Source organism: Sparus aurata, chromosome 1 (assembly GCF_900880675.1).
Source record: "Sparus aurata chromosome 1, fSpaAur1.1, whole genome shotgun sequence".
Taxonomy (NCBI): Eukaryota; Metazoa; Chordata; class Actinopteri; order Spariformes; family Sparidae; genus Sparus; species Sparus aurata.
Window position 1 is genome coordinate 39,760,728 of NC_044187.1, and position 27,888 is coordinate 39,788,615.

General features: G+C 42.3%; 1 pseudogene; it reads right to left on the minus strand.

Annotated features, from left to right (window-relative positions):
• On the minus strand, positions 1-27,888 carry LOC115581316 (uncharacterized; annotated as a pseudogene).

Below are 27,888 nucleotides of genomic sequence, written 5' to 3' on the forward strand. Positions count from 1 at the left end.
CTACTCCAGCGCTGTGTAGGCTCCAGGACCTCCGTTGTGGCCCAAGCAGACAGCAGCGTGGACGTGCTGTCACACACATTGAGGAGAGGAATCCAGCGCAGACAGCTTGCGCGTTCTCCATGGCCGAGGATGGCAGAGCCCAGGCGTGCTGCAGCGCGTCTTCGCTTGACCTGGAATCCGGAACGCGAGCCTCTTTTCCTCGATTTCCTGCGGACTCTGCCCGGCGCCCGACAAAGCAGCCAGTACTCAGGTGAGTCGTTGATGAAGGGAGGAGGAAATCGACTCTTTGATACTAAACAGAGTCCCGATCATAGATCCGTAAGGCTGAGACACATCCATTTGAAATACGGGCTGATATGATCACATATGTTGTAAAGATGACCATTAGAAAACTATACAGCAGGAGACGAGCCGTGGCACTGCCAGTCACAGGCGCCATCTTGCCCACTACACTAGGACTGCACAAAGGTAGTTGAATATACATCTATTGATGCACTTAGACACATCGTCAGTGATGGAACCTGGGGTCATTGGGTGTTTCGGGTCTTTCAACACCATACACCCTCACCCAGGCGACCCAGCCAGGATTGATCAAGTCTCCACTTGTGTCTATGTAGCGTGTACCCACGGATCGCCCCTCTTGATCCACAGCCATCTAGAGGCCTTCTCAGCTGCCTCTGTGGTGGTTCTGATAGCCTTTCTCTGGCGTGCACCTGTGATGCCAAGCAGGCTGTATGCTTTGCAGAGAGATCGTGCTGCGAAGCCTCTACAGCCCACCTCTATTGGCACACACCGGGCACACCATCCCCGTCTGCGGCACTCCTCCACTAAGTCGGTGTACTTGGCGCGCTTTCTCTCATTTGCCTCATCCATACGCTCCTCCCAGGGAATTGTCAGCTCCAGTAGGACCACCTGTTTTAATGAATCTGAGAACAGAACTATGTCTGGCCTCAGGGTGGTTTCATCGATGTGCTGTGGGAATCTGAGCTGCTTCCCCAGGTCGGCCTTCATCTGCCAGTCCGGTGCGGTTCCAAGGAGTCTAACTGCCCCCCTTGGCTGGGCCTTTGGCCTTTCCCCTGCTTTGACGAAAGCAATCGCCTGCTTTGCTGGTCGAAGAGGCTTGTTCTGGGTGATGCTGGTGAAGATGGTTTCTGCTATTGCTTTTAGCACTTTGTCGTGGCGCCAAGTATAGCGTCCTTCTCCCAGGGTTTTGGGCAACAGCTGAGGATATGCTCTAGTGTCCCTCTTCTGAGACACAAAGGACATGATGGTGTGTCAACCTTGCCCCAACAGAAGAGGTTGGATGGGCTGGGTAAGACGTCATAGACGGACGCAATCAGGAACTTGATCCGGTGCGGCTCAGCTTGCCAAAGCTCGGACCAGGAGATCTTGCAGTCCACTGCCTGTTCCCATCTCATCCATGCGCCTTGCTGTCGCATCCCCACCATCTGGCTAGCACGTAGTTCCTCCACCCCAGCTCTCACCTCGTCTCGGACCAGTCTGCGTCTGTCTTTACCCAGACTTTCGGGTCATTGGATTCCCTGTACTGCAGCACCTCTCTTGCACAGGTAACCATAAACTCCTCATTCAGGCTGCTAATGGGGAGCTTCAGTCTGTTGTTCTGCCCTTACAGAGCGATGCTACTCAGGCTTTGTGGCAGACCCAGCCATCTACGGATGTGATGACTGATCCTCCTCTCAAAGCCCTCTACTGCTGTTATTGGGAACTCATACACAAGCAGGGGCCACAGAATCCTGGGGAGAATACCGTGCTGGTAAATCCAAGCCTTAAATTTACCAGGCAGACCCGACTTGTCCACTGCTGACAGCCATGCCTCCAGCTCCCGATTTGTGGCCTTGATGGATGCAGCGTCCTGTGATCGAAGGTCTTGCCGAGGCTCTTGATGGGTTTCTCGGAGATCGATGGAATTTGGGTGCCGTCGAGAGAGAAGCAGAACTTGTCAGTCACTTTCCCTCTCTTGAGCACCAGGGACCTGGATTTTGCAGGCTTGAAACACATCCGATTCCAGGTAGTGACCTTCTCCAAGCCCTGGAGGATCCAACGGCACCCTGGCACTGACATTGTTGTAACTGTCAGGTCGTCCATAAAGGCTCTGATGGGGGGTTGGCGGACTCCAGACTTGGTGAGTGGGCCTCTGCACTCCACTTCGGCTGACTTGACCAGCATGTTCATCCCCAAGGCAAAGAGAATCACTGAACTAGTGCATCCAGTGATGATCCCCTTCTCCAGCCGATGCCACTTGGATGTGACTGTCCCAGAGGTGACACTGCATGAAAAGTAGGATTTTCGGCCCCTTAAACGCCCGGAAATCTCCCTAATTTTCGGCAGTTAACGACAATTTACAGGCTGTGAACGTGGCGTTTGTCTGTGCAGAAAATTGTCGGAAACGAACCATGACGTCAGTGGAGCTCCCGGAGGTGCGAACAGCTCCAATTTGCATATGAATAGCAGCGAAACCACGCCTTGCCAGAGAATGTGTGGGCTGGATTGAATATCCTCACTCAGTATTGGATGAAACCACTACTCATAAACAAGCAAAATCACTCGTGATTGGTCCCCCTGGGTCATTATAAATGTAAACCCCAGTGAGATATATATATATATATATATATATATATATATATATATACACATATATATATAATTCATTCATTCATTTATATTTATGATATCATCAAGGACATGAATGAATTTAATGAGAAAAGGAACATTTACCAGGAAGGTGTTGTTTATTCAAAGAAAGAGTTTTATTAGCGCAAACACACAACATGTATAAAACATAATCTGCCCACACAACAAACGGGAAGCTCACAAGAGGCCCAAAATCCTACAGGACCGCGAAGTGTCTGTTTTAGCAGACATCTTCCGAAGTACAGGGCAGCGTTGCCCTGTACTTCGGAATCGCCTCTCATGTGACTGCAGTGTGGCACAGAGCTCAGTGAGCTCCCGGCTGCGAAAGGTCGGAGGTCGCACAAGTCATCCAGACACCCCGCCATCTTGTGCCGTCTTCCTCGTAAGACATCAGGTCCATGGCGGCGCACTTCCAAAGGTCCACCTCATGCTCAGCTAGCACACTGTCTCGCTTCCAGCAGCTGTAGAGACAAAAAATAAAGACGATCAGTACTGCGCGATGCACTGCGTGTGGATACAAAACATCTATTATTTAATAGAATAATAGTCACATTGACCAAAAACGGATCTAATAAATCTTACCCTCTTTGTTCTGACTCCGAGCTGAACTCCTCACAGCGTCAGCCTGCGATGCAAGATCTGGTTGTTTGTTGTCCTGCGTACTGTCTCGTAATGTCTTACAGGCAGCTGGAAAACAATTAAAAAGAGTGGTATGAATAAAGAAACTTAAGTCACAGTAAAATTAAACGAGGGAGAAAACAGTAACAGTTACTTACACACAATGGCGTCATTATCGGCATCGTGTAAATCTGGACTTCCAGACGTGGCTCCGAGCTAACAGGAGGTCGCGGCCTTGTTATGAGGCGAGTTTAGTCTGTGAAAACAAAATACTCGCAGCGATAAACCTCCGTGTCCCTCTGCGGCAGTGAAGCTCCGTCCGTCGGCGACATTCTTCAAGGCGACCCGGCAAAGCTCCTCCCGTCCGCGCAGACGTCCTCTCGACAATGACCGTTCCGCTAGCCTAGCTCCTGCCAGCTAGCTTAGCTCCTGCTAGCTAGCTTAGCCTAACTTGCTTCGTGTCCATTAAAACACAAACACTTCGACTGCGATGGAGAGTCAAACTCTCACACTCACAGCACGTCGTCTGACAACAGTTCACGGTCTGTTAGTGATAAAACACGACACTGATGACACACACAGTCCACTGTCAGCGGCTCGACGCCATTAACTCTCCGCTCCTTCTTCCTCGTCACTCACGCTCCGGTCAACCCGGAAGTGTAAAAACTTGTACAGGTCATGAACTCTCACCATAGTAGAACGTCTCTGCTCTCACACACAATAAGAATTACTTTTTAACTGCTTTTAAAACATTCAGAACCCATGAAATTATAGAAATACTTTTTCTTTTTTTTTTATTATTTATTATTTTATCATTTTAATATCTTGGTTATCTCAAAATATTTCATGCAAATTTGAACTTCTTAACAACTGGAGTTTTATCTTTAACTTGTTCCCAGGAGAGAGAGTGAGAAACAAAAGAATGAATAATCTTTTTTACTGTGTATGACATACACAGTAATTAATCTAGCATACTTTAATTAGATAAATCAATTCAAGCTAAAATATAAGGGTCTATAATTAGGCTATCCACCTGTTTCCTCGGGAGCCTATGGGGGCTGCCATGACAGATAACTACTTCCGCCAGCAGTTTTCTGTTTCCGGTTGCCTTGCAACTGCATGATGGCCGCTGCCGCTAAGCTAGCCCTAAACAACTAGCATTAGGTCATACGAGCTAAATTGTTTTTAAAATGAGCTCAGGTACAACATGTGCCGTTGTTGGTTGCCACAACAATTCATGAAAATTGAAGTTTTTTTCAGAAACGTCTCGTGTAGTACATCAACCACTGAGACAAACTTGTCCTGCCCTGCGCCCTACACGCCATGCTGAGGAAGGAGGAACGGAGACTAGCGCGGCTCGCGGCTTTGACACTAAAATAAATATTTGGGTTTATGAATATCTTCCACAGAATAGCTGCTGCATGACTTTCCTAACCCAGCAATGTCCGAGCAGCCGCCTGTCTCCACGGCTTCACTTTCCTTCAGCATTATCCACGCTGTATGTTTAGCTTGATTGACACTCCTGCTGGGCGCTACTGCTGCCTTCAGAAATATAAACTCGCTGTGTTTCTTCAACAGTACTTTACCTATTTTGTTACTGTGCAGGTAGTTGTATGCTTCTGTGCTTTTGTAACTGCGTACTTCTCCACCGTCAACATCTTCAGAAAATATAAGATTAGCATAATCTAATGCCGTGCTAATGCTTCATGTCATCTGCCTACTCCGTGAGAACTGACGGGTGAGGCACTGTGAGAACTGTCCTCACGACTTATTAAAACATCTGTACTGTGTATCCACCGCCGATTTTTATCCATTCTGTCGCTTTCTTTGTGCTAAAAGCCGGTTTTAGATCGAGCATGACAGCTACATTAACGTAAACACCGAGGTCAGCCAGTTCAACCGGAAGAGCATAACCGAATACCGCTATGAACCATGGGTAAACTCACGAAGTCAGGAATAAGGTGGATACTGAGGGGCCGTCCACACGGGTGAAAACAATCTTTTTTTTCTCTGTCTTCCTCGTCATCGTTTTAAGAATATTTGCGTCCACACGTCTTCACTGAAAACGACTGAAAACGACCGAAAACGCTGTAGTTCATATTCCAGGCCAATAGGTGGCGCTTGACATTCACCAAAAACGGAGAAGAAGACACGGAGCATGTGCATCAAGCTTGCGCGCTGTAAAACAGACAGTAGACGGAGAAACCGAACACAGCAAGAAGATGATGAAAATGGCTAGTGCAAGGAAACCAGAATCGTTTGTGTGGACCGGTAATGCTGCTACGGCTCACACTCAACTACAAGGCATGTAAGTTGCAAGAAAGGCTCAATATCTTCTGCAGCACGAACACGAGCATGCAGGCCGCCGTTGTTGTTGTTGTTGTTGTTATGGGGCGTCGCGGGGTGGGGCGATGGCGTCATCGTTTTGGAAAGTATGCGGATTCGCCGTCCACATGAGAACGGGAGGGCTGCGTTTTCGGAATTCTCCACCCTGAGACCCGTTTTCAAAAAAGTGCGTTTTCAGGCGCTGCGTTTTCAGGATCCGTATGGACGGTCGGCCAAAACAATGCAATACATGTGCGTTTTTGCAAAACGGCGTTGTCGTCTGGACGGGGCCTGAGCCTCATCTATTTATACCAGAGATTTTCTTAAAATGAAGTTAACACCTTTTAGAAAAAGGTCACCTGGGGTAAAACTCCCCCTGCTACCCTGATTTGCATTTGTGTAGCTCACAGCATTTTCATTTACATGTTAAAGCCTCCCCTAGAATCAGGGGGAGGGGGGTCATGGGGGGACAACTGCCAAGCAAGGCCCACGTCAATTTACGACAATTTACGTCAGTTTTCGGTGTTGCCTGCAAATTGCCACTTGCAGTCGCAAACCTGAAATTCCACGTCAATCTACAGTGCCGCATACTGACGAAAATCCCACTTTTCATGCAGTGTGACTCTCAGCTTGAAACTCTTGGAGTAGTCCAAGATGAGGTCCCTGATCTTACCTCGGACATGGTGCCGATCCAGTGCCGTTTTCACCAGCTTATGGGGAATGGATCCATAAGCATTATGGAAATATGTTGTGTGAGTTTGAGTTAGCTCAGTAGCCTGTGTCTCATTAGTAGTTAGCTGCACTTTGCTTGCACTGCAGTTACATTTGGATTGTGAGGACTTAATGATGAATATTACAATTGTAATGCCGATTTTGCAACTCAGTCTATTTGTTGTGATTGTGACCATGCTTATTAGAGTTTAAAGGTCGAATTATTTACTGTGGTTAACAGTCAGTATATAAAGCTATCATGCTGTTTAGCCGTCTATAGGGTCGAACACTGTACTCCTGACATAATTAGTTCTTTATGTAGATTGCAGGGAGTTTTTCTGATTTCAGCATACATTGTTTAATACCGGCAGGAGGAGCAGCCCACCAAATCACAGGAAAAACGTGCTCAACGGGAGGTGTTGCGTTGACAAGCCCGGCGGCAGCATGCATCGACGGCAGCATGCCCCAACACGCGCAGACTGCGAGGGCCCGTTCATCGCTGCTTGCAGCTTTAATTCTTATTAGAACCCGAGCAGGGAACCTGCAAGGACCCTATTGTTTTTCAAAGGATTATTATTTTTCTTTGTCCAAAATGATCGCATTTTTCACTGCCTGAACATACCCCAAAACTCACCAAACTTGGAATATAAGTCACACCTGGCGAAAAATGTTATAATCTATTGTAGTCCTGAATTTCCACCACTAGGTGTCGCTGTTATTAAGGAAAGTGCGTTTTGGCTAATAACTCCCATATACTTTGTCGCACATTCAAAAACCTTATATCCACGTGTTCAGTGAATTGTGCTGAATCTCGTGGTTTTTCCGCAACGCCCATTTCCGCCTCCGTTTTCTTCCGCTACGTCGCAAAATGTCGAAAACCTACTTTTTCGAACTCCTCCAGGCGATTTCACCGATTTTACACGTGAATCATGGCCCATAACTCCCACATAATGTGTTGCACATTGTTAGACCTCATATCTACATGTTCCCTCAATTCAGCTGCATTGTGTTGTATAGGCCACGCCCACTTTTGCAATAACTTTCCATTCGCAAAATCACAACAAATAAAAAACCTACTTTTACGAACTCCTCCCAGGCGATTTCACCGATTTGCACGAAATTTGGCACACAGCATCTGTGGACCCTCCTGACAAAAATTTGTTATAGGATTCTAATTAGGACAAATTATTTCAAAGTTATTAAATAACAACTTCCTGCAGATTTTGATCAAAACAGGAAGTCTTAGATATTTCCACAGTGGTCAGGTCTAGTGACATGAAACTCAGGATACTACTTCCCCATGAGCCCCTGAGCAAAATTTGAGGCGATGACCACAAGGTGGCGCTCTTTAAATTGAACTATTTTATATCTCCACAACGGTTCATCGGATTAATGCGAAACTTTGTACATTTATTGTCAGTGCCGTCCTGAGGACAGCTGATAAAGGGTTTACTGATCCGCCACTTGGTGGCGCTCTGGTGACAGTTTAATTTTATATTTGGCCCTGTGCCCACACCATAACACTTATGGAAATGAAATTCATAGAGGTGCTATAGAATGGCCCCTGTGACTCACACACCAAAAATCACCAGCAGGTGGCGCTATTGTCCACTATTTTACACGTGAAAGAGTTTTGGCCCATAACTCCCACATAATGTGTCACACATTGTTAAACCTTATATCTACATGTTCCCTCAATACAGCTAAATTGTGTGGTGTTGGCCACGCCCACTTTGCAATAACTTTCCATTCGCAAAATTGCGACAAATGAAAAACTTACTTTTTCGAACTCCTCCTAGACAATTTGCACCAAACTTTGCATGTAGCATCTGTGGACCCTCCTGACAAAAAGTTATCAAAACGTTAGCCACACCTGGCTGGCTATCATCATCAACAGAGTTTTGGCCAGTGTTAGTTTTGTAGAAGCGTGTGCCATTGAGAGATGCTTCATTAGATCAGAGTTGCTTACAACGGACGTGGACAAAGGAGATTAAAGTAGTGTCTGTACTTCCACTTTGAAAACAATAACTTTCCCTCCGGACTCGCCATTGCCGCAGTTCCCCTCTGCTAGTTTGAGTGTGTGAGGCTGCTGTGTGTGTATGTGGCTTGTGTGTACGCTTAACATTGCCACTGATTGGCTTAAGAACTCTCACTCAACTTTACAGAGCCAATCATCATCACTTATGCGGTTGTCTCGCTCCTCCCTCCTCTCTCACCAGAGGAAAAAAAATACAGCTCTGCAGCTCCGGTGGCTGAGAGCCGAGTCGGATGACAACTGCTTCAATGATCAGCTTCAGTTTGTCACGCGCCACATTTAATAGTCGGTAACGGCATTGTAACGATGGAAATAGTAATTGGTTAGTTACTGAAAGAAAGTAACGCTGTTAGTAACGCCGTTTATTCTAACGCTGTTATTCCCAACACTGGTATTGCGTGAACTAGAATGCGTGACATCATAGCTACAGTGGAGAGCAGCTGGAAGAACTGGAGAAAAAAATTATCTTCAGCTTGATTTGGATCCGACATCTTTCACTTCACATAGACAATATATACATAGACATGTAGGAAATCTTGTTGGCTTTCAGCTGATGGTCTTATTTCAGATGTAGGACTTACACTTTTGGCTGTGGAAGCCCCAGAGGGACAAGCACAACAGCAACTCCCCCATGAGCTGCAATTTCCTCCTCTTCAGCTTTCATCATGCAGCAGGTGACATCTCACAACCCATCAGTTAATCAGTTCTTCTCTGACCTGGCTGGATTCTCTGGATTTTTTTCAAGAGAACCAATGTGTGTGAGAGAGTGGTGGCACACAGATTCCCAAGAGCAAACAGAGTAAGATGGAGCTTCCATATCTGTGCAGTGAACACTGTTTTAGCACAAAGGTGACATTATCCAGTGTTTTGAAACCATTAGGGGAGTTTGTGCCTACCACTGTGCGAGAAGCTGGAAGGTTTGTTCAGCTTCTTCCTGAAACTATTTCATTGCATCATGCCTCGTGTGCACATTCTCTTCAGCCAGCTCCAGAGGCGAACTATCGACTCAGTCTTTATCTGGGGAATCATGCAGCAGGTCACACAGTTTTTCTGACTTCATCGTACATTATTTCATACCGGCAATAGCAGTCCACCGAATTATAAAGCAAGTCTTCCTCAGCGGAAGGTGTTGCTTGAGCATGCCCCAACGGCATCATGCCCTGACAGCAGCATGCATCGACAGTAGCACGCCCCGACGCGCGTGGACTGCGAGGGCCCGTTCAATGCTACTTGCAGCTTTAATTTTCACTTATAATGCTTACTATTTCACTGTATATTGTATATATTCCAAGATTGTCTACTTTATTATTGTATTATTTGATTTTTAATTTCATTTTATTGTCTATTTTACTGTTTATCATAGCACTTGTTTCCACTCATGCTGTATTTCTATTTTACTTTACACGGAGTAAATCTGAACCAAAAAACAATTTCCCCTAGGGGATTGATACAGTATTCTGATTTCGATTTTGATGGGCTATTTTAGCATCTGCCTTTCCCAGTGACACTGGGTCATTAGCACTTGTATGAGCTTTACATTTGCACAGGTAGAAGTAATGCAGACAAAGGGTTAATGATGAGATTTTAGGGAGCTGTAGATTATCCTGTAGAAGTAAGAAACCTTGATTTCCTATAATGTGTGAAATCATGACATACACTGAATGCATACTGAGAGTCAGTATGTACTGTGATATTATTCCCGGTCCCTAAAATGAAAAAAAAAAACAGACAGTAAAAGACAGTACTTTGTTTTAAAATTACATGAACAATTTTCAGCAACACATTTTGCAAGTGTAGTAGCTTAGCTGTGGTTAGGTGGGTGGTTTTTACTGTAACATAAGAGACTTGACAGCATGTGGGACATGTACATTCAAAGGGCACATAGCAACAATGTCAACTGGGGTAAGAACTGCTTCAGTAGCAGCCGCTACAGCCTTGAGGCATGCAAACATACCTCTCTCTGCTGTGGAAATCCTTTTTTGAATAGTATCCCACAGGTCGTTTATCACCATGTGACTGACTTAGAATTTGCTGTTACTAAACTCGTTATGATCAGAATCAAAAAGATAAAAAGATTTGGTAATGTCTGATAGTCTAGGCAAGGGGAACTCGATAAAGCTTGTTTCAAGTCAGTTAAAGCTTTCTCTGCGTCAGGAACCCAAGTCCAATAGTCAGTCATGGCCAAATGTCTACCCCCATATGTGATGTCATAGGGGTTGGGAGATCTCAAATGTATCAAATCCATGGACAACAATAGCCTGCTAAATTTAATAAGGCAATCGTTTTTTAGGGGGCCAAGTCTAGGACCAGCGGTGCTAGGAACCCTATTGTAATTATAAAGATTTTTATTTCTATTTTTCTCTGGCTAAAAGTGGTGCTGCAGGCTAAACCGGGCAAGGGAGGCCGGTGCAATTTAGAGGGTTGGTCCAGACTCCTGCGAATATCTCAGACACAGAACACTACATATATCCGCCTGCAGAGGGCGTTTTTGCCTGTAACTCCCAAACCTTATGTCGTACATTCAAAAATTGTATCCCCAGATTCCCTGAATGGAGCTGAATCACTTTGCGATGGCCACGCCCACTTCCGGTTAGAACGTTTTTTCGCAAAATCGCAAAAACTGGAAAACCTACCTTTTTCGAACTCCTTGGGATTTTGTCCGATCTGCGTGAAACTTGGCATGTACACTCTCAGCTGGATCTGATCTAAAGTTATCAAAAGAATTTTGCTCGGTCAAAAAATGTGCAAATTATTCACAAACACATTTCTGTAGCTAGCTATAAAAATGTAAACAGTTTGATATCTCGGTCAAACTAAATGCTGTTAACACCAAATTTGAGATCCTTGGTTGCCATAACACTGGGAAGGGATGAGCCCAATTTGGCGAATTTTGGCCACTAGGGGGCACTAAAAATATGGGAAGTTTATATCTCTTGAACAGCTACACAGATTTTTACGAAATTTGGTCGGTATGATGTAGGGCCAATCCTGAGGCCATATCTTGAAGGTGGTCATGACTGCTCAATGTGGGCGTGGGTTATTACAAGATAAACAACAAACATTAATTTCAGCCAAACTTTTATGCTGAGAGCTTTGAAATTTATGTGATACAGATAGAATAGGACACAGTTCTTCCATACCAAAAACATACTTGCCAACATTGGGTTGTGAAAAATAGGGAGATTTTTTTCATCGGTATATAGGTCCAAGTAACAAGGTTCCTTCGCCAGGTGTGCGATTTATTTGTCATAATTTCTTGCCTTGTATTTTAAACCACACATGTCCAAAATTCTTAGAACAGTGTTTCCCCTATTTTTTTTTTATAGCAGCTGTGCTCTGAGGTGATAACCTAGCAACACTAGGGGGGTCTGGGGGCATGCCCCCCCCCCCCCCGGAATTTTTTAAAAAAAAATGACCCTTTAAATCTCACCTACTCGTGAGATTTTTGAAAAGAAAATCATTTTCAGAATTTCAGAATCAGAATCTAAGACATGAGACAAAATAGTGTAGAAGCTGACATTGATGCTTGAAAATATGTTAACATCCTGAGCATTTCAGAAGTCAGTGAGCCACATGACATGGAAGCTATTGAGAAAAATAATCATAATTTCTGCATATTAATATTCATATTAAATAGAGGAAGCACTAAAATACAATAACAATAGGTGTCTTACTCGTCCAGTTTACTGATACAATCTGCAGCTGGTTTGGAGTCACTGGGTCACATGACATGAAAGATATTCTAAAAAACAGCAGTTATTTTTTATTAATATATTTATGCTAAGTAATTTAATGACGGTCCCTAAATCAGTCTCCAGTGATTCAGCGCGAGGCTCTGAGAGGTGAGCTGACCGTCCTCCTGCTGCTGACACTGGGAGAACCTCAGTAAAGTCTCAGCTGGACCCGAGTAGATATCCACAGAATATCCAAACTGAAACTAACTTCACCCCGGTTCGATGAGTCGCCTGTTGCAGCCTTTGAATAGGATGACGAGGATTTCAGTCACTCAACTTCAACGGTGACTTGTAGAAATTATACAAATAGCAGTAATGACAATAATAATCGATTTCAAGATAACTTGGGGTGTGGTGCCTTCACTGTGTGCAACTTAAATTCCCCATTCGCTCGTGATATTAAACAGACAAAAATCACGTCATCATCAAAATCAAATGATTTTGGCAGGCCAGGGTTGCCAGATACTGCAACAAATATAGGGACACAATCTTACTTGTTTCCTTTACTGTAAAATCGGGAGATTAACAGGAGAAATTACTGACCGGGAGCGTCGAGGGAGATAGGGTTAAAAATCGGGAGTCTCCCGCGTGAATCGGGAGAGTTGGCAACTATGCAAAAATTGCACATGTACTCCACTAAGTGGCTATAATGGATGTAATCGTGTTTTTGCCTGTTACTTTCACATTTTAAATAACACATTCACAAACCTTATATCCATATGTTCCCTGAATAGAGCTGGGTTTTCTGACATAGGACACGCCCACTTCTGCTGCACATTTCGTTCGCTAAATCGCCACATATGCAAAACCTACTTTTTCGAACTCCTCCTTGGGATTTTGTCCGATCTGCATGAAACTTGGCACGTACACTCTTCAGCTGGACCTGATCTAAATTTATCAAAAGAATTTTGCTCGGTCAAAAAATGCACAAATTATTAACGAACAAATTTCTGTAGCTAGCTATAAAAATGTAAACAGTTTGATATCTCGGTCAAACTAAATGCTTTTAACACCAAATTTGACTTCCTTGGTTGCCATGACACTGGAAAGGGATGAGCCGAATTTGGCGAATTTTGGCCACTAGGGGGCGCTAAAAAGATGGGAAGTTTTTATCTCTTGAACGGCTTAACCGATTTTTACGAAATTTGGTCGGTATGATATAGGGCCAATTCTGTGGCCATATCTTGAAGGTGTTCATGACTGGTCTATGTAGGCGTGCCTTATTACAACAAATCCAAATCGGCACACATTCAGCCTTTTGCACTTCCAGTGCACTTCCCATTACAGCGAATACAACGGCTCAGACGTTGGCCTGTGTCCTCACTTTTGCCGCGAGCCCGTCATCCTTTGGGGCCAACTTCCATGGGCTCTGCGGTGCGTGGGGTCTGAGTTGCGCAGAGGTGCTTGGCCCCCGTTCATAACCGCTTGCAGTTCTAGTTTTTTTTTTGTTTTTATTATTTTTATTCGCAGTTTTTTTTTTAAACATCCAAGATTGTGGATGTAATCGGGACCTAATTCACGACCTTCCGGAGTAAAATAGCGCATTTCATTTTTAAAAAGAATTTGCAACTTGTCCTTTAAAAGTTTAGGACCGTTTTCAGCCAGAAAACAAGAACGAAACACTGTCTCAGTTTGACAATGCTCCTGCATAAGAAAACATATACACAAACATTGCCAACATACTGACCAAGTGTATAAATACATAATGGCGACTAATGCTAAATTCTCAGCTTTACTGTAATCCAAAGTGAAATTAGAGAAGAGAACCCTATGGCATCTGCATCCAAGTATAACATTTTACCATTGATTGTGAAAGCAACCCAGAACTGTGAGTCAGGATGAACAGGAGTGCTAGAATATGCATTTGTTAAATCAATAACTATACAACCCGGTCTGATAGAATGTTTACCATTTGTGTTAAAACATCTGCTGGATGTTGACCAGCTTCATTTACGACCCTAAGGTGTTTTTAATGATCTCCACCCCCTATTTGTTTGGGGGGAGGATGGGGGAGGTACATGGTGAGATTTAGGAAGACAACACCTTAATTTATGCTTGGCTGAATGACAAAAGTATTGACTTCAACAGCTTTAGGGAATTTTGCATCTTTTATATCCCCAAAATGTATGTTGCTTACAGCACTCAAGCTATTTAATAGTGTAAGGAGGCAATGTTCTTAGTTTTTAGCAGTCAATAAGGTTTATGTGTGTGTGGCTCAATAAGAGTCGGGGGTAGGGCCATCACATAACAAATGTCCAAAGTCTTCACAGCTGTAGCACTTCATCTTGCCTCTGTCAGTGTCATCGTACCTCCTTTGAAATGATCTGTATGGCCCCGCTCGCCTCCATCCTCTGCTCCTCATGCCACTGTTTTTCTGATGGGACTACCGTTTTTGTCCTGGTTCCTGCGGGTTATCTCTCTGATAATACATCATCTGAGCAGATTGAAGTTTGTTTGTTTGTTTAAAATCCAAGTCTGTTTGATTGCACACAGTTGTCATGGGCTACGTTACCCAGCCCACACAGGTAGTCAGGACACAGTTCTTTAGGCCCAGATGGAGATCATTAATCAGATCAGTCTTTAACAGATCACCGTGTGCCACAGGTGTTAACAGGCGGGTGGTAATAGTAGAGATTGCATATGGAGGAGGGAGATTTCTTTCTCTTTCCCTACGTTTCTTATACCTTTCACTCTTACACAAACTTTCTTCCTCTATTTCTTCCTCTTTTCTTTCCTCTGCTGTCTGTTTTATCATTAATCCTGCTAATGATTTTACTTTTTTAATTTTTGCTTCTCTTTCCCACTTTTGGAAAGCTTGCCAGTCAATTGCTTTCTTCCCTACTTTCTTTTTCTTTTCTTCCAACATAACTCCACACCTTTCTAAACATTCTGTGCTTAATGTACCTTTAATTGGAAACACCGCCTGAGTTATATGGTGCCAAAGTGGAACATCCATAACCAAAGTTTTGATTTCCCCGTTTTGTTCCCCATAATTTCAGTGACTCACTGGGACAGATTTGCTTAAACTTTCAATGGGCTTATCATTCATACAAAACTTCACAATCACAGTCAGTGCGTTTACATGCAAAGCTTAGTCAGATTACAGCCATAATTCGCCTATGCTGCTCAGTCGGACAACTGCAATTATCCGAGTATACACGCCGGTGAGAAAATCGAATTACTGGCCGAAAGCATGTCATACCCCGGTACGCTAGGTGGCGCTGTACCCATTTCAACTAGTGTTAACGGCGCACCTCCGGCTGACCTCTTTACGTCACCAGCTGCCTTGGCATTTAAGAAAGATGGCGTACGAAGAGCGAGATGAAGCTACATCTTTGTACACTTCGTATATGGTGTACATGATAATTACACAAACTATGTGCACTCTGGCGCTCTTTCTTGCCGTGATTTCGGAGGAAAGCCGCTGCCGCCGCTGCCCGTCTACTTCCGGCTCACGGCCCCGGGGAAAAATCTCGCGCCTGCGCGGAACGCAAAATCTGATCCGATCCGCTGGAAACGTATACATGCAGGAGTAATGCGACTTTCAATCGAATAATCTACGTGGTGTAATTCGACTATGACAAATCCGATCCGGTCCGATTTTAGTCAGACAAAGGTGTATACATGCATCTTAAAAATCCGTTCATAGTCAGACTAACGCAGTAATTCGGTTTTCTTGAGTGTCATGTAAACGCACTGACTGATCTTTCCATACAGTGTATGGTTGGATCTCATCAAAGCACACACTAACTTTGAGCAACTTTTTCAGCCAGGTGGTTTGTACGACACATTCGTTCAGAGCAATGCACCCTTATAGCATACAATCTGTATACTAGTCACTGAATGTCACAACAAAGTTTATTCTTTATACTTATTTCGTATACATTTATCACTCATTTTATCATAGTGGGGCCTCATATAATGGTATACTGTATCATATCATTATTACAGTAGCTCACATAAGATCATGTTTATATATATATATATATATATAAAAAACAAGCGGTTCTTTCGCATTCTCACTCATTTAGTGTTGCGTTGTTCGGTATTTTACTTTCGTTTTTGTTTTTGTTGTTTTTGTCTCTCTCTCTTCGTATTTCTCGTTTTTACCCAAAACCACACAGGTATTATATGGGAAATAAAAAGGCGCTCCTCATTGAGCCCTTTAACTCAAACGTTCCACAAACACACAGCTTTATATGGTAGGGGTGGGCAGATCGATCCAAATATCGATAGTATCGATACCAAGGTGAGTATTGGTATTGGATCGATACTAGCGTGATGAGATTGATATTTTTGTTGTAGTTTCTCTAAGTTCAGCAAATCACAGAGTTTGTGTGATCGCAGCATCTCTTATGCGCAGTGCTCCTCTCCACCTCTCTCAACTCTGCCCACTCAGTTTTACTGTGTGCCCCTTAATTATTTTACTGGAACTCAAAAATATGTACTTATTTTAAGGTATATAGAGCTACCTCAAACCTGAAGGATGAATATGGCAGAATATAATAACCCTTTTGTGTATCTGTTGAAGGAACATTAGTATTCCTTTTTAGGCCACATGCAGATAGGTTATAGATTTAATTATGTTAAATATAATTTTTTTTTATTTGACTAAAATCCTGTGTTTTATTATTATCATAATCATGATCAACTAATTAAAGGCAAAAGTTCAAAATCATTAAATGATCAGGAATTTTCAAGTAAAAAGTATCAGTATCGGTATCGGCAATACTGACCCTGTAATTACTTAGTATCGGATCGGTACCAAAACGCGGACCCTATTATATCTCACCTTCTACCACACAGGATTTAGATTACGAAAGTCAACCTAGGCTTTTAGAATTGAGCAAATGATTCAAAACGCCGTACTCACCAGTGTTGTGAGTTACAAAGTAACGCGTTAGAGTACTCTAATTACTTTTTTCGTGTAACGTGTAACGTGTAACGTAACGCGTGCGTCAAGCAATCAGTAACTTCGTTATTTTTTTTAAAAAGTAATCCGTTATTTTAAGAGTTTCTCCAGATAAGGAAAGGAAAATCCCGACTGCAGCCTACTTTTTGTCAGACAGTACTGTGCCACCTGCGGATGTGTCAGCGGAGGCGCAGCGCTGTGATGCGTCTGTGCCCTGCTGCTGACCTACGTTACCTGTGTGTGTGTGTGTGTGTGTGTGTGTGTGTGTGTGTGTGTGTTTTCGAACCCCCGGCAAGATGGCAGAGAGGACAGCTTTTGCATCGTGGAAGTACGCACATTATTTTCAATTCGCCAGCGAAAAGGACAAGAACAACATAACGGTAAAATGCACACTCTGCGTTGGTGAAAAGCTTCTGTCGACCACAAAAAATTCCACTTCGAATTTTAAAAAACAAAAAATGCTAGATGACTGACGTTATTCATCATTATCACGACTTCTCGTTGCATTTAAAGGAGGCTGTGTGTGTGTGTGTCAGTTAAGTTGAAGCATGTGCGAGGCGCTGCAAGCGGCTTTTAATTTTTGGTAACGCATGAGTACTCTAACGCCTTTTATTCATAGGTAACACTGTAACGCAACTGATTACTTTAATTGATGGTAACGTTGTAACCTAATTAACTACTTTCCAAAGTAACTATACCCAACACTGGTACTCACTTATTTGATGGAGCGTCCGTTGTCTGCCACCCGTGCCCGAATTTAGGTGGGATCCAGTCCTCCATTTGTCGGAGCGGATCTTTCACTGCCGGAAGTTCCCTTCAGTCCAGGCTCAGGCAACAGTCAGCGGAGCATCCATCCTCATCCTCACCGCCAAATTGTTGTGGAAATTCTCCTTTGTGAGGTAGAGAGTTGCTAAGTCTCTGAAGAACTTCAGACTTCGGCGTATGAATCAGATCTCTTTAATAACATGCAGCAAGGAGAAGGCAAAGTAAGTAAGTAAAGTAAGTACATTTTTATTTATATTGCACTTTTTTCAAATCAATGTTTGCAAAGTGCTGTACAGGGTACAGTAAACATAAAACATAAGTAAAACATAATAAAAAACAAGCATAAAAGTAAACAACAAGATAAAGTAAAACAAACATACATGAACGAATACGTGCCAGGGAAGATTACTGTTCAGTTGTAGGAAATGCAAGACGATAGAGATGGGTTTTAAGAAGTTTTTTGAAGACATTTAGTGATTCAGCTGATCTGACAGAATGGGGTAGACTGTTCCAGAGGGACGGGGCCCTGACGGCAAAGGCGCAGTCACCCTTAGATTTGAGGAGGGACCGGGGTATAGATAGGAGGCCTAGGTCGGAGGACCTGAGTGGTCTAGAGGTGGAGTAAGGGTGTAGGAGTTCAGCAATGTAGGGAGGGGCAAGACCATGAAGGGCCTTGTATGTGAGAAGTAGTGTCTTAAAGTCTATTCTGTATTTTACTGGGAGCCAATGAAGGGAAGCAAGAATAGGTGTGATGTGGGATCTGCGATTGGTATTGGTTAATAGTCTGGCTGCAGCGCTTTGCACAAGCTGAAGGCGAGACAGGGCTGCACGATTGAGGCAGGTGAAAAGAGCATTACAGCAGTCAAGGCAAGAGAAAATCAGGGTGTGGATTAGAAGTTCAAGATGGCTGGTTGTTAGCATCGCTTTGATTTTTGAGATGTTCCGGAGTTGGAAAAAGCAGGATTGTACAAGTTTGTTTATGTGTGAAAGTGTTCTCTGCCGAAGTCTAAATTGTTACCCCATAAGTACAGAACAGTTAGGAGGTTACCTACATTTACAACAGTCATAAAACATTTTCTTTACATAAACAATGACTCATTGATGTTTGGGTGTATCCTGTCTTTCCCAGGACAGTGACTCTTTGATGTAACAGGTGGGACAGCAAATGTCATTTTATTTTAACTTGTGTATCTTCCCATGTAGGGGATGTGCCCCAACCTGTGGCTCTTTTGACACCTTGAGAAATGTGACATTCTCCCTTCATCCTCCTGTCTTTACAGCACATTTGATCACTAACAGGAAGACTATTTAATTTCTCACACAAGGCTCACCTAAAAAAGTCTATAACAGTGTACATTGTATAGAGAAAATTCACAGCGCTTTACATCGCCGTCAGACCGGCCTTTCTTTTGGCACTACATGTTCTGAACCATAGAACCTACGTATCCCTACGCATTTGCGCTAATGTGTGGGGATACGGAGGTTCTACGGTCTGTTAAGTTTCGTTTTTATCGAAAATAAACCTCTCGTCCAGCAACTGGGCCTCGCACTGTATTTCGCCACTCGCAGATCACCTGTTGCCCAGTTCCGCTTATGCGTAGGGATATGGAGGTTCTAATCAAATTACAGCCACTGGGTTTCACACAGCTGACTTGTGTCTTATTCTACTGTCAGATCATAATGACATTATTAGCAAATATAACAAAAAAAATACAACTTTAAGAGCGCTAGCTCTGTCCTGGACTGTCCACTGGATTCCATAGAGGTGGTGCTTGAGACGAAGATGTTAGCCAAGCTGATGTCAATCATGGACAACACCTTTGCACCAGACTGTGGAAGCCTTAAACAGCTCTTTCAGCAGCAGGCTGTTATACCCACTGTGTAAAGGCACCCACACACCAGCCAAACTCGAACAAACAGCCAACTGCCTTTATCCGACTACTCCATTGCCTTTCTTCTGACCCGTTTAGCAGAAAAATTGCATTGAACATACCGCATCGTTGTGCTGCCAAGCCCACAATAGCGTGTAGGCTCTGCGCTTGTGTGAGATGCAATAAGCCTCCTTAACAGCGGGTGGCACTTTGTTCCGAACTCGCCCGAGTCTCCCCAAACGCTTCAGATGGCCAACGTGTGGCCCAGTGTGTTTCAGGCTTAGAAGGAGGGCTACCGCAGATCATACTGTTTAACTCAAGCACCACCTGATCAATCACTTTGCACTCACTTGTTTGCTTTTTGTAAATATCATTGTTTTTTTAAATATCTTATAGTTTTTTTGTAAATATCTTATTTATTTTTGTAAATATCTTATTGTTTTTTGTAATTATCTTTATCTTTATCTTGTTTTTTTTCTCTGTCTAACTTTAAGTATATTTGTCTGATTCTTTTTCCTCTTCCACCTTGAGCTGTTGTAACAAGTGAATTTCCCCATTGTGGGATAAATAAAGCCCAGCTACTTGTAGTTAGCTGTTGTGATGAAAACGATGCACACTGTTCTCCAAACCGCTCGTGAGGACTCGGAGCGATTTATTCCACAGTTGTCAGTGTCACACCGCGGTGAGGGCTGTCCTGTCTTGGGTTTTCTGTCTTGTGAATTTCATGTTTTATTTTGAAAAGTAACTCTCCTCTCGTTTCAGGTCACTTGCTCTTCCTCTTGTGTCACCGGTCTGACGTCTCCCTGATTGTTCTCACCTGTGTCCCCTTCCCTGATGTGTATATAGTCTGCGTCTTCCCTTGTCTTGTTGCCGGAGTATTTCATCTTGTCGTGCACCTCCAGCCCTGAATCACAGCCTTGCCCCAGTCCTTGTTAAGTATTGCCACGCTTGAATTTCTCTGAAGAAGAGTGATTTTTATTTGTTAAAGTTGTTTTGGTCAGCTTGTTCTTTTGAGAAGCTAGTTTAATTTCATAGTGCTTTTCTTTTCTCTTTCTAGAGCGTTTTTGATTTGTAGCTTTCTTAGCTCTATGTAGCGTAGTTTCTGTGTATAGCCGTTTGCTTTTCCTCATTGTGAGTGTTTTTCTTTTGTGTAACATTTCATTGTGTTATTCAGATCAGTGTAGATATTGCATTTTGTTTTTTCTTCCATCGGGAGCGAATTTCAGTTTTGTGCTTTGTGCCGTGTTTGTTCTTGTTAGATCCTCATCTGCGCAGACGAGTTCAGAATTTATAGTCTGTTTGGTCATCACTCTTTCTGAAGTAGATATGAAGAATTTCAGAATAAAAGCCTGTATTAACCACACTGTCTGCATCTGAGTCATTTTGCCTAGTCTTGACAGTCAGACTATGGTTTTTGGGGGAGTGGTTTTAGAGAGCTTGAGTAAAGGGGATGAGAGTTACTGACTGGACACTTTAAAAATCAAGCCTTGGCTTTGTCACACAGCGGTGAGGTCTTGTCTTGGTTTTTGTCTCGTGAATTTCCTGGTTTATTTTGAAAATCTAACCTCCCTATCGTTTCAGGTCACTTGCCCTTCCTCATGTGTCCCCAGTCTGACGTCATCCCTGATTCCTGATTGTTTCCACCTGTTCCCCTCTACCTCATGTGTTAAATAGTCTGTCTTCGTTTGTCTTGTGCCAGTGTGTCTCGTTCCTGCGCGCACCCCAGCCCTTTGTCACAGTCTCGCCTAGTTAAGTTTCGAAGTTCATGTTTTTGTTCTGTTTTTCCTTGTGCCTCAAGAGTGAATTTTGTTTGTAATTTTGATAGTGCCTTTGTTTTGGTTTTCAGAGTCAGTCTTTTGCTTTCCTCCATTTTGGAGCGCCTTATTTTCCTTTACATACTCAGAGTAGATAGCTAGCCTCTGTTTCCTCCTCTTTTTGGAGCGCTTTATTTTCTTAGAGCAGTGTTTTTTTTTTACCTAGTCTTAGTTTTCCTCCCTTGTGGAGCGATTTTGATTTATTAGACTCTTCCTCCCTCATGGATTGCTGTGTATGAGCCTTTGCCTTCTCCTTTTGGATCGATTTTGATTTCCTTGATTTAAATGTTTTGTTTTACTGTTAGTATAGTCAGGTAAGGTTTTGATTTTCAGAATAAAAGTCTGTTGACTTTGGATTCTGCCCTGCATCTGAGTCCTCCTTTTAGTCCAGGCCTGACATGCTTGGCGTTTTACCGACCCCAGTTTTAAAGTTTCTTTTTTTTTTTTTTTTTTTTTTTTTTCTTTTCAACAGGGTTTGAGAAAATGGAGTTTGTCTCTTTATGCTACAAAACAAGCAAACTGTATTGTACAGTGAGGAATTCCAAAATGGCAGAGGGGGAAAAAAAAAAAGGATCATGACTCCCCCATGTAAACAAACGGCAAACTTGTTTAGTTGGTCACAAATAAACAAAGCTCACCAGGGGCCTGTTACACAAAACTAGGATAAGGGATTAAGACGGGATATCTTGGTTATCCTGGCTCAACTTGTCCATGATCCGGTTGCACAAAAGCTGGATAGGGGGCAGTAGGATATGTTATAAGTTACCGTGGAGCTAGCCTGCTCCAGACCAGGCGAGGTTCCAGGATCTATTTAATCTCATCCCTTATCTCAGTCAGAGGTCACCACAAATGGAAACCAATAGATATTCTACTGCCCACTACACATTGTTATCACATAACTAGACCCACTGTCATTATTTAAATGTTTGATCATTAATTTCAATCATTTTGGATAAATTATGATTTTAGATGATGCCATCATTAGATAATTAACAGTTTCCCATAGACTATAAGGCTATATATAGAATGAAGGAATATTAGGGCCACAGAGAAAGGGGGGGAAAAAAAATTCAGACTTCGAGAATAAAGTCATATTGTAACCCGTTGTTTTTAAAGGAGGAGAGATGTTAAAATGAGGGCTGTGGAGCTTTTCATGGAATTGTACTTCAGTATAGGTTTCACAAACAACGAGATACTTAATCTTTTGGCACATCAGCATCACATTGTCATAAGTATCAGGACTTTTAAAAAAGAAAATGCATCTTTTCTGCAGAAAGAACCAGTCTCTCAAATTTATGACTTTTTCTTTCTTCCTCAGTGTGGCCCTAATACTCCGTATAAAATACACATCAAAGTGTAACATTGTTACGTCACTGAATAAGGACAAAGCAAAACAGGTAAACCATCAGCTCCTTTCAAAACTGAAGTCACACAGTGACATGCACAGGTAGACACTAGGTGGTGCTAAAGCACCTGCCCTCTGCCCTCTGGACCAAGCAAGTGCCCTTTTGAAAGTTCGTTTTTATTTTTTTGCGACCCATGCTGACATGATCATTTATAAGTGCTCGTCGATTAAAAGCGTGTGATAATAATGCCCCAATTAATATTCCCTCCACCCCCCACCCCACCCGCACACACCTCTGTCAACGTGAACGCGCAGAGCGGACACAAACGGAGGCGCGTTGTAGCAGCAGACAGTGCACAGCTGCAGCCCAAACACACCTCCTCCCCTGCCCACCAGCCAGGTAACACTTAAATGAATCGAGTTGAGTGTGTTGTTTGCCCCCTAAGCCTCAGTTGCCAAGCTATAACTTGCATTTATTTGTCTCTGTTGTGAAGTAGCCTGTCTCAACTGCCTAACAAGCTAGACGCTACCCAAAATCAGTAATAGATATGACGTGATGATGACCACCGGTAGAGTTTGTCATTGGTATCCTACAGCAGGTGAATCTATCAGTATACTTACTTAACCCTTGTGCCCACCTCGGGCATTTTTGTACATTTTTCTCAACTTTTTTTTTTGATTTAGCAATCATTTTGGCTGTGTTACAGCTTGTGGCCTGGATTTTTGTAGGAACTCTTTTTAGTCAAATTTTTTAAATCAAGTGTCTTTTACTCTTACATGTCTTTTATTTTCCTGTAATGCATTTTGCACCCTCTAACCACCTTTGTGGCAAAAATGTGCACGCACAAAATCTGCAAAAAAAATCCTCATACATTTTTCAGCTTTTCTTTTAGTTTTAAATCCCTTAGTCAACTTGTTCCCTGATCAAAATGATCAAATATTCAATATTTTTCAGTATTTTAACCCTTTAAATGCCAGTTTTATTATTTAAATGACTAATTATTTATTTGAAGAAAAAACACAAAACATGTATTATTTTCCATACAATAAGTAGTAGGCTGATGGGGCTTTAGTGGTGATTAGAGTCTTTGATATATCAAAGATTACCAACAAAATTGATTTGATTGCATTAGTATATTTTATGTAGTAACAGATACTCCCTCTAACCACCTTCATGGCCAAAATGCCCCACTGACTTCCATTAAAACCACATTTTTTAATCTCACTACCATTACAGTATAAAACCATGAATTCTGTTATGTCAGCATGCCATTTTGAAGAAAAGTAGTGATATTTGACATTTTTGATGTATTTCACCAGATTCAACCATTTTCCCATTGTAGGCCGATGCATGAAATTCTTGTATTTTTGCCAGTTATATTATGGAGCCAGGTGACTACCAGGGTCGTGTGTGTGTGTGTGTGTGTGTGTGTGTGTGTGTGTGTGTGAGAGAGAGAATCTGTAAGCACGTACTGATCACTTCAGGGGTGAAGAAAGGTCATCTTTTGAGGAATGTGGTTTATGTGTCTTTGAAAAGGTGCTTGAGTGAAAACATGCCTTTGCTGTTCTCAAAAACAAAGCAAAAACCACGGTTAGTGTGTTTATGCACCTGGCTGCTTTCACAGCCAAAGATAAACATGCAACTTGTCTGAGGGGTCATTTCATTGGTGAGCAAAGAGGGTGCAAAAATGAAAAGGCATTTCAGAAGAGAAGAGGCATTAGAAATGGTCATGCAGCCTTTATCTGACAGCGAGCTGCAGGATTCATCAGGGGAAACCACGATCTTCGAGGGGGAGTCTGACACAGAAAGCTCACTGGAGTCTTCCACGTCTGTGAGTGCCTCTGACCCATCCTCTGAGAGTGAAGCGGGCACTGAGGATCCTGTCCATCCTAAAAGTCAGTGGATGGGCAAGTGTGGTCTCCATCTCATGCTGAGACTCTGTGCTACATGCAGGCACCCATCGGCATGATGCCAGGGCCCACGAGATATGCAATATCAAGAATCCATAATGTAGCATCATCTTTTGACCTTTTCTTCACTCCTGACCTGATCCAGCTCATTTTGCAAATGACAAACTTATACGGGAGGCGGTCAGTGTCAGGATGGAGTGATGTGGATGCCCAAGAGATTCGGGCATACATGAGACTTCTTATCCTGACAACGCCATTGACCAGCTCCACTAGAAGGAGAGGTGTGTGCTGGTTGTGCAGAGGCATGAAAAAGAGGTCTTCCACCACCAAGTGTGCATTTGTAGGGAACACTAGGTCACAGGCTGCAGGACCACACACACACACACACACACACACACACACACACACACACTTTGAAACCTCCTTTCTGTCCAGAAGAAGAAGAAGAAACAATAACTTTCATATTTCAACAGCAGCTGTAAACTTGTATTTTATTTATCCCTCAGATTACACACACACACACAAGCACACACACACGCGCACACACACACACACACACACAATCCATTTATCTGTTTCTCTCAAACACACACACACACATCGTGTATTCAATGCCTGGATATTTCTGTTTATATTTCATATTTTGTTCATATTTCATATGTTCTATTTTGTTTTTTGTTGTCTAAATTTCCAAAGTTGTTGCAGTTTGCACAATAAGAGTTCACACTGATGAATCAGATGTTGATTTAAAAACATTTCACACACACACACACACTGGGCCCTGGTAGTCACCCGGCTCCATAATATAACTGGCAAAAATACAAGAATTTCATGCATTGGCCTACAATGGGAAAATGGTTGAATCTGGTGAAATACATCAAAAATGTCAAATAAAACTACTTTTCTTCAAAATGGCATGCTGACATAACAGAATTCATGATTTTATACTGTAATGGTACTGAGATTTAAAAATGTGGTTTTAATGGAAGTCAATGGGGCATTTTTGGCTACGAAGGTGGTTAGAGGGAGTATTTATTACTACAGAAAATATACTAATGCAATCAAATCAATTTTGTTGGTAATCTTTGATATATCAAAGACTCTAATCACCACCAAAGCCCCATCAGCCTACTACTTATTATATGGAAAATAATACATTTTTTGTGGGTTTTTTATAGATAATTATAATATAATTGGCATTTAAAGGGTTAAAATCCTGAAAATTAATGAACATTTGATTATTTTGATCAGGGAACAAGTTGATTAAGGGATTCAAGCAAAAAAAGCTGAAAAAAATATTGATGCATTAGGATTTTATGGCAGATTTTGTGCGTGTACATTTTTGCCACGAAGGTGGTTAGAGGTAGTTTTTTTAAGGAGGGTACAAGGGTTAAGATGAATATTTAGTAGGCTATTGTGTAGGTAACATTGGGCTACATAATTAACACTTACAGTAATTTATTTGCTAAATGACAAACAGGCAATTCCCAATTGCCTGCAGAAAAAGTAGCACTGTGCCTTGTTGAAATATAACCAAACAGTCTTATTCACATTGTTGGTCTCTTTTTATTTACCAATTGCAGCATAATGACTGGGGAGCAGCTCTCTGCTCTCCTGGATAAAAGCATCCACCAGCAGCAAGGAGGAAGATGAAGATGAAAGGTCAGAGTCAAGAGTTATGTTCACTGTTTAGGGCATTTTAAAGCTCAGATTTTAAAGTTGAACTGTTCCTCTAATTTTACTGAAATATCTTAAAAGCTGTCCGCGTTTTTTTTTAACTACACAAAGTGGTTTGGCTGTTCTAAATTAGGCATTAAGCTATTTTAGCTAATTATATTATTTTGTACCAACAAGTTATTTATATGTTACAAGACTTGCAGTAATCTTGTATTTACCTTAATAGGCTACATTCAACCTTAAAAAACAGGCAATAGGTTTTATTATACTAACACTTATTATTCTATTCTAGGCAGCTACAGCAGGGAAGCAGTAGGCCATCTACCAGCAAAGAAGTTGAGATAGATGAATCTCCAGATTCATCTACAGATAAATTGAGTCCATAGCAGCACCAAGTCTATGCACAGTTACAGAATCAGAAGTGCCGCATAAAGTGCCCTTATTTTTCACTGAGCACCTGGCCCCCAAAATGTCTGTGAACGCTACTGCTCTACAAGATGGAAAGCACAGAATCAAAGCATATTATACAACACAAGGATAAATACACATTCAAAGGTCTGTATATAATACACCCTGCATGTCTGTACACTGAAATAAATGCAGGACAAATCCATACACATCAAATGAACAGACAAATGAATGGATGCAGAAACATAAGAAGCCAAATCAATTTAAATTAGATTTAAAAAAAACAAAAAAAACCCCACACAAATTCCTCTACCACTGCAGGACATATTTAACTTAAATTTAAAGCATGCATATTAACTAAAATAATTTAACACATATTGGTCCCTCACTTGCCATTGTCAGAGCAGAAAGGAACACACCATTTTGGGCCTTCATATAGGCTAGTGGCTCACTTGACTTGACGAGGATTGACCTTTTATTTTTTTATTTAAGATGTGTCATCTTCTTGGAGCTGGGGGAGGAAAGGAGAATAATAATTAATACATTTGTGTTACAGTCAGCATACAGTGTGCACTGAAGGCATAACTCACCTCCCGCTCAAGTTTTTTTATTTCAAGGTCCAATTTTCTAATTGTCCTCTTTTGTATTTCGGACTCCAGTGCAAGGTTTTCCATCTGTCTCTTCTTGTACTGCATATCTATATCTGCCAGTTGTATTTGGCGCCGGAGGTGGTTATTATTATTATTATTAGCTCATCTACTTATCAAAGAGTTATACAGTCTGATGGAGTTACATTTACACAGTTTCACTCTCATCTGCAGTCCATTTCAATTAAAAATTCAACTGATTCATAATCAGAGTACAACTGCGTTTTTGGAGATGTGAATTAACTATTGGATTGTAATTGTGATGTTTCAGCGGAGCGGTGAGTGTGTCATTCTGCACTACTTACGCATTCAGGCGGTCAGCAATACTTTGCCACGCTTTTTCTCTTTGCTTTATCACTGTGGCGGTGTTGCCTTTCTTTTTAATTATGTCTTTTACCTCCTTGTATGCCTCCATGAGGATTTCTGCCTCCGGCGTGGAAATGTAAGCCGCTCTACTTGCCAT